The sequence below is a fragment of the Pavona decussata genome, unplaced genomic scaffold (genome assembly GCF_977016875.1).
Source record: "Pavona decussata unplaced genomic scaffold, jaPavDecu1.1 SCAFFOLD_67, whole genome shotgun sequence".
Lineage (NCBI taxonomy): Eukaryota > Metazoa > Cnidaria > Anthozoa > Scleractinia > Agariciidae > Pavona > Pavona decussata.
Window position 1 is genome coordinate 920,409 of NW_028145486.1, and position 11,043 is coordinate 931,451.

Consider the following 11,043-nt stretch of genomic DNA (forward strand, 5'->3'; position numbering starts at 1 on the left):
AGGTGGGTTCGCCGTACACTGATGTCTATGTCAATAATCAAGCGTCTTCAGTAGTTGCAGCTCAGTATGGAGCATTGGACTTGTTTGATTGTTATTACTATCAAGGAACCAGTGGGAATCACCGATCCTATTGCCCCCAATTTAAAAATTCTTTGCACCTCCGAAAATTTGTAGGTTCAAACATAGACGATCTGCATGAGGCAAAGGAGGAGTTAACGAGTGGGAAGTACGTATGCATGGGTAACTATCGAGGCATACCAAGTCCATATATGCCCCTAGCATCAAGTCATACGGGCTGGGGTAAAGATATTGGCTTCGTTGGCTTCGATTTTTATGGAAAGTTTAAGAAAGGCACCTCATATAAGGGTGTTCATGTCTTTGTTAATTCTGAGTTTGTGTCCGACGAAAAACTAAATGACATTAATATAAATACCAATATTCCAGCAGAGGTTGAGCAGAATGACGCAATTAGTATTGGAGATTACAAAAAGTTTGATAAGAAAGGCAAAATAACTATCGCGACAGGAGCAGGAAGTGATTGTTTGAATATTAATGGTATGATAGGGGAATTCCATAGTGATTACGAGAATCTATTTACCGCTGACTTGGGAGGTGGGTATGACATACTTTCATTTCAAGGAATTTCCAAGGACAGAGAAGACATTAAAGGGGTCTTCTTTGATTCTAAAACAGGCATTGTGAAATATTATCACGGAGGAAACAGAAACACGCATACCCTCGGTACAGTGAAACCTGTCATGCTATTCAATGGCTCCCCTTATGATGATCTCGTGATCATTTATCAGGATGATTTGAAAGTTGTGCAAACGTCCGGAAGTAATGTGTATGAATTTAATTTTGATGATTTAGATCTCGGTAATCCGTGGCCTTCGAGGTTTCAGATCGTTGACAAAAGCAAGCAAGCCCCCAGAATCATGATGAGCTTAGGTGAAGAAAAAAATGTATGCTAATGAGCTTACGGTGAGTTGAAATCACCAATGGCTTATCATTAACTGCAACAAGAGAAACCATTTTGCACCTCTGCGTGTTATAATTCATGGTCGGAATGGTCTTTTTTCACACGTTCGGAGTTCCGGCAGTCACGCAGAAAGAAACAGAATCCCAGACATCGTGGTTTGTGCAGATCGAACGCGCGAGGAATGCTTTCGTTTTATCCACGCGAACGGTAAGACATGGTTTTTTTGCTCGAATAGTAACTCCAGGGCACAGACTTAATATAATATGAACCACTCAAAATAGGCAACTGGGCGATTTAGCATTTTAAAAGAACATCGAATCAAAGAACAAACCCAAACAATTCCTGCCAAAAGCAGTAGAATCGCGGCACAGAGTTGGGGACATTTATTTACTGTACAAAATGTAACAATATTTATTGTAGCACAAGCCGCGCTAGACTGTGTCTTTATGAACGTTGTAATCACATTAAACAAAATTCGGAGTATATTTTCCACAAAAAAAAGAAAGAAAGAAAAGTGATACAATTGTACATTGATGATACAAAGCAAGTGATCGTCTCCGCGCGTTGCATTCGGTCCTCCCTAAAATGGAAGAAAAAAGGAATAGTTTATAAACTGGAGTGCGAGGTTGGTATTCCTCTCATTTAGAGTTATAAACAATTGGAACTACAAAGCAGTGTTACTGTATACTACATTTGTGCTCGACAGAGCAGCTATGCGCAACGCAGAAGCAAAATATTACAAAGCAGAATATTACAGTAAGCTAGATTAATTAATATCCTGCCCGACAGATAACAACAGCTCACTGAAAAGAAAGCTGACTACCCAAGTAGAGCAGAATTGGTTATTGCGTTATTAATTAGTGGAAGCAGAGAATTCTGCTCGATAAGCTAAAGCAGAACCCAAGTTAGTGTTCATAGCGCGAGGTTAGCCGGTTAATGTTCTGCTCGACAGATAACAACAGCTTAATAAAGAACTGACTGTAACGAGTATGGTTACATGAAGTACAAGTCTAGTTCCCGCCTTGCGTGTCACGTGACCGAGCTTGTAGGAAGCCATCTTGAAGTTTTGTTGTCGCTGTTCAACCGGAATAAATAAGTTGTGTTTTGCGGACTCTGTGTCTTTCCGCCTGTCGTTACATGGTGTCAGAAGTTTCCCGGATCCACACGTCACGAAAAGGAATGATTTGTGGCAGAAGCTACCGAATTTATGCCTGAAACCAGTGTTCAAAATAGCGAAAGTCCGGCTTCAAGTTTGATAACCATGGCGAATTTCCAAAAACCTCCTCCTGACATACTCGAGCTAAACGAAGGTTCGACAGCGTCCAATTGGCGAACTTGGGTTTCTGCTTGGAATAATTACAGGCTGGCTACGAAGCTAGATAAAGAGGAAGAAGCACGCCAAGTAGCAACACTTTTGGCCGTAATTGGAAAAGAAGCGAACAAGGTGTTTCGTACTTTCACGTGGGCCTCGCCAGACGACGCGAAGAAAATCGCTGCGGTTGTAAGCAAGTTCGAAGAGTATTGCATTCCCAGGGAAAACACTATTTACGAACGTTTTCTTTTCTTTACGCGGGATCAGCGGGAATCTGAAACTGTTGATCAATATTTGACGGAGCTTCGCCAAATTGCAGCAAATTGTGATTTCGAGTCAATCACACCCGATCAGCTTCTCCGGGATCGACTGGTGACAGGTACCAAAACTGCCAAGGTACGTGAAAATTTGCTCAAAGAGAAGAAATTGACTCTTGAGAAAGCTATAGATATCGCTCGTGCCGCCGAGAGTACGGCTGTCCAAATGAAAGTTATGTCTGCTGAGTCTGGATTGAGTGCTGTGAAAGAGAAAGAGAAAGAGCAGTCAGAAAATGTCCCATCTGTCAGCAGTGGCTGGATCAAGGACTGCAGATTCTGTGGTAGGAACCACGAAAGACGTAGCTGCCCTGCCTTTGGCCAGATTTGTGCATATTGTAAAAAAAGGAATCATTTTGTTGTCAAGTGCCCAGCAAAAAGCAAGGTGTCATCTGTCCAAGAGCGATTTTATTTAAGTGCCGCAGGTGTTGGAAACGGAGGTCGTGAGATGGTTACCCTCACTGTATCAAAAGAGTCTAACCCCCTTTCAGGTCACGATGTAAGCTTCTTGATGGACACGGGGGCTGAATGCAATCTTTTGCCCTTGGATGTGTACAAGAAGGTGACTGGCGATCTGCACTTGAATTTCCTCAATGCACGCGGCAAGTCAATCCTGGTTTTAGCTAATGGAGATGAGCAACCCATCGAGGGCAAAGCCACAGTGTATGTCTCCCGCAAAGGAAACGCACACAAAATTGAAGTCAATGTAGTCAGGGGCCATGGGTATGAGCCCATACTGTCTAAGCAGACAATGCTGGAAATGAACTTGATAAAGATCCTAGACAGTGACCGAGATCCACGCGTCAATGTACTGAAGTCCGACACAGAGCCACTGCTGGAAGAGTATGACGATGTATTTGAAGGCCTTGGAAAGTTGGACGGACAGTACCACATTGTAACAGACGAGTCCATCAGACCTGTAGTGCATCCTCCGCGGCGTTTACCTGTTGCGATGACTGAGCGAGTTCAGCGGAAACTCGAAGAAATGGTAGCTGCTAACATAATCGAACAAGTCGACCATCCTACTGACTGGGTATCCAGTATGCTAGTGGTGACCAAGCCATCCACCGAAGCTGAGGGGGAAACCAAGTTACGCATCTGTTTGGATCCCAGGGATCTGAATCTTGCCATAAAGCGTGAACACTTCCCGATGCCGACAATTGAAGAGATTGCAACTAGGCTGAATGGGGCAAAATTGTTCAGTGTTTTTGATGCCAGTAATGGTTTCTGGCAAGTGGAACTTGACGATGAGTCTAGTAGTTTAACAACGTTTAACACCCCGTTCGGGCGCTACCGTTGGAAGCGAATGCCATTCGGCATCAATAGTGCACCGGAAGTTTGGCAGCGCAAAATGCGAGAGCACATTGAGGGGCTTAAAGGAGTAGAAGTAATTGCAGATGATTTTGTGATCGTTGGATTTGGCAACACACCTGCTGAGTGGCAGACAGACCATGACCGGAATGTGCGTGCCTTCCTAGACCGTTGCCGTGAGAGAAACCTGAAGTTGAACAAGAAGAAAGCCCGACTGAGACAGCAAGAAGTTCCCTTCATCGGACACGTTCTAACCCGTGAGGGACTGAAACCAGATCCACACAAGGTTGAGGCAATTGTGGGGATGCCAGACCCGACTGATGTCCAGTCCTTACGTAGGTTCCTGGGCATGGTGAACTACTTGGCAAAGTTCCTCCCACGTCTATCCAAAGAAACAGAAGTCTTGAGAAAACTCACTGAAAAGGATGCTGAGTGGTGTTGGCTGCAAAGTCATACTGATGCTGTGGCCCATGTCAAGGAAATGATTGTATCTGCACCTGTACTTGCCTACTATGACGTGAATAAGCCAGTGGTCATTCAATGCGATGCTTCCCAAAGTGGACTTGGTGCAGCTCTGCTACAGGAGGAGCGCCCAGTGGCTTACAGCTCTCGTGTGATGACTCAAACGGAACAAAACTATGCGCAGATTGAAAAAGAGCTACTCGCCATAGTTTATGCTTGTGAGAAATTTGATCAGTACATTTTTGGAAGGAGCAATGTAATTGTGCAGTCAGACCACAAGCCGTTGGAAACCATATTCAAGAAGCCAATCCACAGTTCGCCAAAACGCCTCCAACGAATGCGTCTCCGCTTACAGAACTATGACATCCAAGTGGTATACAAGAAAGGAGAGACCATGTTCTTGGCTGACACATTAAGTCGCGCTTACTTGGAAAAGGAACCAGTGAGTCAGACCCAGGACAGTGACGTCCGTTCTGTCAGAGAACGACTGTTCGCTTTTGAGTTAGAGCAGATTAAAAATGGTGAAGATCTAAGTGTCTCCCCCACTCGCCTGGAAGAGCTGCGCAAGGAGACTGCTCAGGATGAAGAATTACAGACCCTGTCTGATGTTATTCATGAGGGTTGGCCAGAGACCCTGTCAGAAGCTCACAAATATGACCGGCGTCGGAGGCAAGTAATTGAGCTGTATTGGAACAGCCGTGATGAGCTGACCATTGAAGATGGATTGGTATACAAGGGTCATCGCCTTGTGATACCATTTAAAGAGCGTTCTGGTGTTGTAAAGAGCCTGCATGAATCACATATTGGAATAGAAGGAACATTGCGTCGTGCCCGCGACATTGTTTACTGGCCTGGAATCACAGCCCAGCTCAAAGATCACTTGTCAAGGTGTGGAATCTGTAACCGTTATCAGCCCGAACAATGTAAAGAGCCTTTAAAGCCTCATGATGTGCCTAATTTGCCATGGCAGAAAGTTGGTGTTGATCTTTTCGTGCTGGACGGGCAATCATTTTTGATAGCCGTTGATTACTACTCTGGCTATTTTGAAGTGCAAGATATGAGTAGCACCACCAGCAACCGTGTTATCACCATTCTAAAGGCGTGGTTTTCCAGGCATGGTATTCCTGTGACTCTCATCAGTGACAATGGGCCCCCCTTCAACAGTGAAGATTTCCAGACCTTCAGTAAGGAATGGGATTTTCACCACGTCACATCAAGCCCTTATCACGCACAAAGTAATGGTCGTGTGGAAAATGCAGTTAAGACTTGCAAGTCATTGCTGACCAAAGCCCGAGCTGATAAGCGTGATCCTCTGCTGGCGTTACTTGAGTGGCGCAACACACCAACTGAGGGTATGAATGCTTCTCCTGTTCAGCTACTATATGGTAGGCGAACACGCACCCGTCTCCCAGTAGCCAAGCAATTGTTAACTCCACAGGTGATAACTGATGTCCCCGAAAAGATCAAGATTAGAAAGCAGAAGCAGAAATACTACTATGATCGTCACTCACATGAACTGCCAAAATTGCGTGACGGTGATGCCATTAGAATGCGATTGCCACGCGAGAAGGAATGGTCACTGGGGCGCGTCATTGGAGAGGAGGGGACCCGTTCCTACTTGGTTGAAGTGAACGGAAAGCATTATCGTCGGAACCGCAAATGGCTCAGAGCAACACCCGAGGAGTTACCGGAGTCAGTGGAGACAAACCTCGACATGACCGATCCAATGGAACTGGTAGAGTCAAGTCCTGCTGAGCCGCCACAGGCAATGATACCATCATCACCAGTGGTTTCTGGGCCTCATACTGAAGGTCGTCCAGTGCGGGACCGCCGCCCCCCAGTGTGGTTAAAAGATTATGAGTGCTGAAATAAGACACTGACTCTGCCTTGTTGCCCCTTTTTTCAATTTGGCTTTATTATGTACTTTTGCAGGGGCGTTTTAATATAGGAGACTTTCTAAGGCAGATTTGAACATTATGTTATTGCTTTTTTATTATCATTAACGTTCTGTATGCATAAACTAAACTATTAGACTTAGGAAGGGAGATGTAACGAGTATGGTTACATGAAGTACAAGTCTAGTTCCCGCCTTGCGTGTCACGTGACCGAGCTTGTAGGAAGCCATCTTGAAGTTTTGTTGTCGCTGTTCAACCGGAATAAATAAGTTGTGTTTTGCGGACTCTGTGTCTTTCCGCCTGTCGTTACACTGACTACCCAAGTAAAGCAGTTTGCTCGACAGATAACAACAGCTCTGGGAAGAACTGACTACCCAAGTAAAGCAGCCTGCTCGACAGATAACAACAGTTCAATAAAAACTGACTACCCAAGTAAAGCAGAACAGAATTAATATCGCGCGGTGGTGGTTGAATTAATGTGGCGCGCGGTAGATAAAAACAGTGCAGTTAATAAATGACTAAGAGCCAAGCTATGCAATACAATAAGTTCAAAAAACAGAATCTTAAAATTGATATAGCCTATTTACAAATTTCACTACTCACCAATGCCTTGCCTTGCCTTGCTTTTATATGATCGTGAATCCATGTCGAATACGCGCGAGTTTCCCAACCTCGATCAGTTTCCCGCCAAAATAACAAAGATTCAACAAGACTTCGACTCTCGGCAATGGTCTGAAGAGGTACATCCTTCCAAAATATCGTTCTAATTCCTAAACGTATACGTTGCTTTTCGACATTTCAATCCTATGATACTTGCGTTAAATGCTGAGAGGAAATTTGTTAGCCAAATTCAAAGACAGACAAAGCTGTGTAAATTCTCACTAATACAACTCAATTTCAGAAGTACATTATTTTATCGAAGCTGGCGTCGATTTATCTGAGCATCGCATTCCCAGGTGAAGAAAATAAAAGCGAATAACCCAAGAACTATTTTCCTCGGCCTTATGGTAGATACAACTTACCAAGTCGAATATGCATGTGTAAAGGTCAATCCCCGAGCAGAGGAAGCGGTCTGCTGTTATTTAATAAATTAAATTGCTGCCCGCCGCAATTACTCTCCGATAAATACAAAAAATTCCATTCCTTCGTGACAGTCTGGGCTGGGAAATGTTATGAAAACGAAGGCAAACCAATGGCAAAATCGGCAGTTGACCGTGGAAAATCATACAATACCACTCCGGAAAACACTGCGTGTCGCAAGGCACGAGTTTGTCTCGAAAGCGCAAGATGAAACTGCGTGACTATAATACACCGTGGCTGTTTCATGTTACATTTCCAGGCATATGATGACACCTCGCGTACAATATTAAGAGAACCCCTGGGTGAAATTTTTTTCCTGCTCAAAGCTGCTCATGAACTTTAAAACTTCTGACGCCGGGAAGGTCAGGTACATGGTTTTATGGTACAAAAAGCTGATAGTTTTTAGTTCGCAAGGTCAAAGGCATAGGGTGATAGAATTAGAGTTGGATACAGAAACTACAGGCAACTTGTTCATCAATGATGCTAATCCTCGACCGATTGATTACAGGCAACTTGTTCATCAATGATGCTAATCCTCGACCGATTGATTACGCGCACATTTCTCCTTTGGGAAGAGATTCCAAAATAATAAAATTTAGTTTTCCCCCGTTTGCGACAAATCCCCAGTTCAGCAGTTCAAACGAGCTGTTTCTATTGGAATGGAATACTGCCAGTGATCAAAATTCCGGAGACTTCGCAGTTGACATGAAGGGTGGCAATAATTTAGTGATCATAAGTGACAAGTATTTTCTGGAACCATGTGGAGTTGATGGTGAAACGGTCATCCTAACTTTAAATGAAGGTTCTGTGACGGGCACTTACAAAATTTCCGTTGAAAAACCTGAAGATCCCAGCTTCTCTTTCAACATTTAATTAAGGAACGTTGAGAGGACTATAAATGAATATGGCGACCAAATAGTTTATTTGTTAAGTTATGATAATTACACGCCCACTGTCCCAATGAACCTCTTCAACGCGTACATGGAAAAGACCCGTGTTCGGCTAAACATCAAGACTACAGAAGATGTCCTTGAGCAAGATTAAGCAGGGTCAGTTCAATAAAACCTTCAAGTTGTAGTTTACAAGCTGGACGATTAATATGACATGCGCACACACACACAAAACTCAACGAAGAGTTCAGAAACGAGTTCCATAATCGTCGTTTAAGACTTCCAACACTGTTCATTGGATTTGTTTTCTCCCTGAGCGCGTAGTAACAAGGGCCCATGTTGTTGGTTTTAAGTATAAACGCTTTATTCAATTGGACCCAGGAGTCGTATTTGTTAAGCAATGTGTTGAAAACAAGCCCCAAATTGAAATTGCTTTTGATTCAAAAATAATAGTTTCCCTATTCAGTGCCTGGCATACGACACCAAGCAAAGTGATTGAAAATAGCCTACAACCCCAAGTGTTTATGATAGCGACAGGCATAGTTCGGCAAACACTAACACTACTTGATTGTAATAAAACAGTTCTCTTCTCAAGAACATGCACGAGGAATCATTGCTCTGTTTCGATTCTTTCACTGCATAAAAAAAATACTAGGCAACAAATTGGCCTATACCTGGGAATTTCCGAGCTACTGTTAGTCTTCCAAAATCCAAGCTGTCAGCATTGTTGTCGATTGTGGTTAGTACGGTTACCCCAGGAACTCGTATCAAATCCTGGTTTATGTTACAATATTATTAATCATTTGCACATCATCCAATGCGTAAGGTCGTCAGAGCGTGGGGAGGTTAAGCAACGACGACGGCAACGGCAACGCCGCAAAACAGTAGGTGTGATGAGCAAAAACAATCGCTCTGCACGTGCGTTTTGCACTTTGGTACATTTCTTTGCCGTCATCTGCAAATCAACAACGTGAAAGGACCACATTTAAGGTTTTGTGGATAACGTGAACGCACGACGGTGAAGTTTTCATTTTCTTTCTTAACTTGTACGCCACTCCTACCAATTTGGTCCCTGAATAGTTCGCCATTTTTGTTAAAGTCGAGCGAGTTGAAATAATCGCGAAGTAGCACAAATGAAATAAAGATAAATTTTCAGTGACGTTTTCGTTGCCGTTGCTGTCGTCGTTGCTTAGGAAACTTAAGAACGCTACGATGACTTGCACAACAACAAACGCCAGTGCGCAGGTGCAGTCCGTATCTTGCTTTGTCGTCAGGTTTTCTCATGAATAAGTCATCGTTAAGTTAAAAGGACATTTTTTTTCTGTGGTCATGCACCAGACGTCGCCCATGTAAAAAAGGTTTGTGTAACTTTTGTTGTCGTGTTTAAGTTCCCTATTTTCTCTGTACGTTGTTGGATAAATGAAAAAAAAAAAGTCAACACGACATAACAACAACAACAATAAACTGATTTAGTGTTACCATACTGATTTTCAACGTTAAACAAAGAATTAACTAAAAAAACTTCAGCATTCAAATCTCTACTTACGATTGCTGACAGGAGTTAATTAATTCAGGTACTGGTAAAAACTAACTTAACCGGGACGTTCGCTTGACCCTATTCTGGAATAGGAATACCTACAGTGATAACAAGAAATCCCTCATAAGAGGTTTGGAGGTAACTGGAACGCAAAGTGGCTAGCTCTTAAAATTTCTTCCGTCAGCGAAAGTTTGCGGATACGCCTTCCTCAGTTTACCCAGAAAGAAATTTAACAGCCAGCTTATCCAGCTTATCTTCCCGCTTATTCTTATTCCGGAATTCGGTCTATCAAACGCGACCTTAGAAGAATGACTTATTGTCATATGCGGGAAAATGAAAAAAAAATTGACACTAGTAAATTTAATGTTATCCTTTGGAATAACTTCAGGGATACTGGATAAAGAGGGGATCTCACTCCACCTCCCTCCACCCCAAAAATGGTTCGGGTTCTTTCATGTTTTGTTTTTTGTTTTTTTTTGTTTTTTGTGGGGGGGGAGGCAGGGAAGGTGGGGGGTTTTGGGGGGTGGTTGAAGGAAATGAGAGAGCCTATCTCCCTTCTATCTTCCTGCCTTCCTCTCCACATTAAAAATGCATATTCTCACTCAAGTTCCTACCACAAATGATGTAACCCGGACATTGTTGACTGATCTGATTCTAACCGTGTAACGTGGAACATAATGAAATGAGTTGAACATCCACAGTGAATGGATCAATTAAAGAACTGATTTAAATACCCCACTGAAGAATTTATTGACTTTATCTCAAACCTAGTAATGTTAGCTGTCAAGAAGTGTTCCACTGGAGCCAACCGGTTTAATCAAAACAGCTGGCTGAATTAAACTCTTGTAGAAGTGCTTCTTTGAAAACACGCTGATTGTTCAGTAATGAATTTCACGTTAACCTGAGCATCAGGCTTCTCAGTAGTGTGTTTGTGGCGGGGGGGGGGGGGGGGTTCCTGCCCTCCCTCCCCTCAGGAAGGCATGATACTAAGGTTAATTTCACGTTAAAACTGATTTCATTGCCCGGTAGTTGACCACAAATCACAACTCACATGAGCAGCTTGCAAAACTTTTCCGTCAGTTATACCCATCACACCATATCGGATGGGTTAGTAAATGTTTAAAAATCCGTGAAATAGGACTTGGAGAAATATGTCAACGACGAGTGCGAGTTTTGTATCGATCCCCGGCTCCAGATTAAACACTCAGAACCGGATGAGAGCACGAAGCCGCAGGCCGAGTGCTCTTAATCGGTTTCGAGGTG